The following is a 5,286-nucleotide window of genomic DNA, read 5'->3' as shown; positions in this document are numbered from 1 at the left end:
CCCGATGCTTGTTATAGAGCTGTGCACAGTGCGGCGGTTTAAAACACAAGCTGACACGCATTCCCACACACACACACACATACATGCAATGTACATTAAATGTATTTATGTATGTATGTATAATACAAACGAGTCGCATCATAAACACGTTTAACCGCACGTTGACATGTGCAAACATTTTAACCGCAGCGCCCATCTCCCCCCCTCTGCGCCATCCCCTCCTACCCCATCACACACAACCCTTGCGGCCTCATCACATTTAAGCAACACCAACTATTCCGAGTGTGCTCCGCCAGCAAATATTCGACGCGCTTGTCCCATTTATCCAATGCAAGCGTTTTGACGGTCCTCACGATGATGCCACAGCATGCAAAATTCCACGCAGTGCTTTGAATTTCCAACCAACCACGAGTGGTCGTCAATGGCAGCAAGAGTGCGGGGTTATGGGGTGATGGGGTGAAGGGGGAAGGGGGAAGGGGGGAGACGGCAGCGCGACAAATTCTGCGTATTTGCGTGGCATTTTTCACGCGTTGAAATGGCATTGTTGGATTGCCCAGGAGTGAGCTACCTTCGAGCTCTTAATTAGGAAATGTGTTTTAAAATTCGGCGATTTCCGTACGCTGTTCGTGGCGTGGAGAAACAGAAAATTTCCTGTTTGTGCCTCACAATAACAGCACGTTTACCAGCACGTTTACCACATACGAGTATGCGCTCAATATTTTTGAATAATAGGAATTCAAATTCAAAGTAGTTACTTAGCCATCTCCAAATAATTATTTATTTAATAAATTAAGCATGTTGTAGTCAAATGCAATTGGAGGGTTAATCTTTAAGAACACAAGTTAGAAATAAAGACGTACATTTTTTTATATTTCCAAACACAGTTTACTCTAAATACACTTCTCGAAAAGATACTAATTTTTAACCATCCAATATACGTAATATCTTCATTGGAACAGAAACATTCAAACGAAATACATTTCATATTGAAAAGTCTCTTGCTGTTTTATTTTTACAAAAATATTTTGCAATGTGAAAATAAGAAACAGTTCTCAACCTTCACTAGTTTTTGTCAATTAGTTTCAGATTGTCTTCCTAATGGCATACTACTTCGTTAATATTATGCACGGTTTAAAATAGATTTCTTTTGAAAAAGTAACATCGTTGACGACTGCTATGGAAGAGCCTCTTCTTGAATTTTCGTTTTGCAAATAGATTTGCACTTAATTGGGCAGAATATAATGGAATTCGGGCTGCTCAATTTTGTCAGCAGCCCTTGGACGAGTGTAAAGACCCCATTATCATGCCACACTAAGCCTAGGCTTACGAAGGGTCTCAGAGTAAAGTGCACTGTCATCAGGTACTATATATATATCCACAAGAGAGCAAAGGCTATGTATGTAAGTACTCGTTTTGGTTCATTTCGTACAATTTAATTGTTGGCTGTTAATTCAATATTAAGAGTTTTTCTTCATGCGCACAACTAACCACAAAGTATAACAGCAATAACAAGCTGAAAGCAACGAAAACAACAGCGTAGAAACTTGCTAACTAATTAAATGAAAACCAACGCATAAGCAAACATTAATCCACTAGTTAAAGCATAAAAGGATTATGTGCAAACACCCATGCACTCCCATTCCGACGACTTAGCCATCAGCTGATATTCAACTTGCCACTTGAGGCAACTCCAAGAGCCAGGCATACAGCAGGATGCGCAGCAACAAGCAACACTACAGTGGCTCCTTCTGCCTTTCAGCTTAATACAAATATCATTTGAGCCATTTGTAATTAAAGACTTCCAAGAAGACGAGCCGTATCCAGCTGGGGTATTTGGGAAAGGTTACTTTGAACCTGATGTGTTCGGTTCAGTACCAAAGAAAGTACACCATCTCTTCTAGTTTTCATCGTGCCTGCAGCTTCGACTATAGTAGTTTAGCATTGTGCCCATATCTAGCTGCAAATTATTGTCTTGCTAGATCTCCATTAGAACGTTATGTTTGTAAAGCACCTTTCTCTTCCCTTCATAGAGCCGATGTACTCTATTTTTTAAATAACAAAGCTTGTAATTTATCCATAGGTTTCGACAAATTATAGAAGCCTTATGTCGCTACACTCAAAACTAGATTAGAACTATTCTTCAATTATCAAAATGCTATCGCAAAAATGCCTTCCTTTATTTTCTGCTGAAATGTCGGTCTCCCAATATGGAAGTTTAGATAATTTCAGTTAAATCTGACGGCCCTAAATTAATGAAGAAAATCTTCAGAGGTTGATTTAGAGTTAACAGCTTTTGGTTTTAGAACTTACTTTGTTTGTGGATGTAAACATTTTGGTGTCAAACAAAATTAATTTATTTAAATTAAGCTGAATCAACTCTCATTTAACAAACAAACAAAATTTATATATTCCTTCTATTCTTTTATATTATCTGTAAACGAAAAAAAAAAACATTTGACTGGCTAATAATGTTAGGTATATTTGTGGAAGTAATATATTGATTACAATAGTACTGTTTGGTCTGATTTAGTTCAGGTCCTAAACAAGTTATAAAGTTAAGATAACAATTAGTCCCATGTCGGTGATTTGGACCACTGTAAAGCAAGGGCAGTGTAGCTAAATGTCAAACTTGAGTCCACACTGTCACCCGTCAGTCACTTCGATGGATGTGAGTACATACACTTATAAATATATGTATGTGTACATAAGTGTTAATGCCCGCCCACCCATTGCTGGCTCTTACAGCTTGCGAAGTGTCAGGCATCAAGCCGCACGATGTCGCTACCAGAAAACATTAAATATAATTAAAGTTGTTCCATTGCCAACAACCACAAGCATACATTTAATCAGCTATATACAAGCAGATCCGGAATCTCTTGCAGCTGTGGTTTTTTTTATCGTGCGATGGCCTTGGAGTATTCACAGTTTATAAAAAATATTGAATTTAAAAAGTGGTGTGCGCATTTTATTTCTCTTATTATATATACTCTATATATTATTTTGTTTTTAAATGCATCTGTGCTGAGAGAACGTCTATATTGGAAGCATAGCGAATTAGCAAGCATGTATTGTCTTTTTTCCATTTTTCCAATGTGGTGATTATTTTTAATTCCATAGGAATTTAAAGCAATTCGCCACTATTCCCGACATTTATCAAAGTGTACATGCATACATACCGTAACGATTAATTAGCAACCTATTAGCTGGAGCCATAAAGCCCAACATGCAATTTTAACTTAAGAAGAAATAATTTGTTGTTCTTTAAATAAACTCTTATCTAAAAAGAAGCCAAAATAAGCAGCTCAATATTCGCGACCTAAATTAAATTCTTGGATTAATTGAAAACTTTCTGCCTTCAGTCAAGCAGATGACTGACACTAACCATTTATTCAATGCATTTTGATATTTTTGTTTAACATTTAGTGAGCAGCAGGTCTGACAGCACGCCTCAAGACTTCTAGCTCTCTGTTTCTATTTTACGTGCTGTCGCTATCTACCGCACGATCTATAAATGCATGGTGAGTTAGTATTTTAAGACATTGTCACACACACCAACACACAATGGCAAGCACAAAATCGATAAAAGGAAACAATTGTCCATTACCCGGGGGAATCTTGCTCGAAACAATAGCAGCGCACAAATTGAATGACTGACAAATGCACTTATGTTTGCAATATGTAAAGGATGTCTCTAGAACCTTCAGGGATTTACATGCCAAACACAATACACACATATATCTCGAGAAATACAATGACAAGAAGGAAGCTGAAAAAAATTGAATAACTGGAATATTTATTTGCCTTAATAATGAGGACAACGACAACCAAATAACTGCATGTACATAAATGCAAGCACACACTGTCCATGCCCCTAAAAGCACGCTATCAAAATGTATGCACTACAGCGCAAATAACACTGTGCAACAAAAACTGAAAATACATATTTATCATTTTAAAAAAGTTATCAAAAGATAAGAAATAAATTAATTTGTTAAAAACCGAAGGTAATGAATAAAATGAGATTTAGTTGACATGAATACAAATAATCAAGGAATGCCCCTACAATTTAATACATTTTTGATCGTTCATAAGGACTAAAGAATTGAACCAAATTTTATTTAGTTCCCACTCAATCATCCAACTGCCATGAAACTATTGGGAACTTAAAGCACGTTCAATTAGATTTGAGTTTAGTAGCAATGTGACCCATTGCTTAGCAAAACAAATCAAACAAATAATTTCAACAATTATTAAGGTTAATATACAAATGAATACAAAATAATTAAGAAATGACTCACATCACTTAATTATCGTCCACGAGAAATATGTTCGAAAACATAAAACCAAATCACGCTGCATAGTGTATTCACACACACACACATAAATACACACATGTGAATGCTTTCATAACAAACACATAGATTGATTTAAATTCTTGGACAAACTATGCATGTGCACACTCCTATGTACACATACAAATAAATTTATCTATTAAAAATGTTTGCGAGGTTAGTGGTGCAAGGAGACTCTGCTCCCTGCCACCCCTTCAGCACAGGCACAACAAAATGTGCAATATTTATTGTGCGTAAGTTCAACCGTACCAAGTGACATACGACAAAATGCGAGTGAACGAGTATACTTGTACAAGTATATGTTAGAAGGCTGTGTACGCGTATGTGGGAGCATCGAGCGCGCATAAATATATGAGGGAAAATAATTTTCTTGAAACGAAATCTCTGGCACATAATAAATAACTATAAAAGCAATGCAGCACACACAAAATCCAACACACCCATACATACATATATGTATAGTATATGTGACGGGGCAGTCGCTCAAGAAGAGTGGCTGTATTTTTAATAAAAGCAAATAAACAGTAAATGACCACAAAAGACGTTAGGGGGCCAACATGGACATGGACAAATAAAAAAAATAAAAATAAAAAAATAAAAAGCAAAAATGTTTGCCATATTAAAGAAACCATAAAGCAACAACTGGCGTCTTGAGCCAACAGAGCGAGCCTGGCCAGCGGGCAGGCCAAGCAAAATGAGAAAAATACAATAAAAATTACTCAACCGAATGCATCATAATGTTTATGTCAAAAATGAACAACATAAAAGGGATGCGGCCAGTAAGGCATTCAGCGAGGCGGCGAACCAGCCATGGGACCATGGATCCTGGCTAAGATGCAGTCACAGTAGCGGCAACAACAACAACAACAACAAGAGCAACAGCAATTCTTAGAGCAGCTGCAGTGCCTGCAGCGTCTTGTGGTCTTTGTTCCAA

The sequence above is a fragment of the Scaptodrosophila lebanonensis genome, unplaced genomic scaffold (assembly GCF_003285725.1).
Source record: "Scaptodrosophila lebanonensis strain 11010-0011.00,11010-0021.00 unplaced genomic scaffold, SlebRS2 tig00000024-arrow-pilon, whole genome shotgun sequence".
NCBI lineage: Eukaryota > Metazoa > Arthropoda > Insecta > Diptera > Drosophilidae > Scaptodrosophila > Scaptodrosophila lebanonensis.
Note: the sequence above shows the minus strand (reverse complement) of the source record.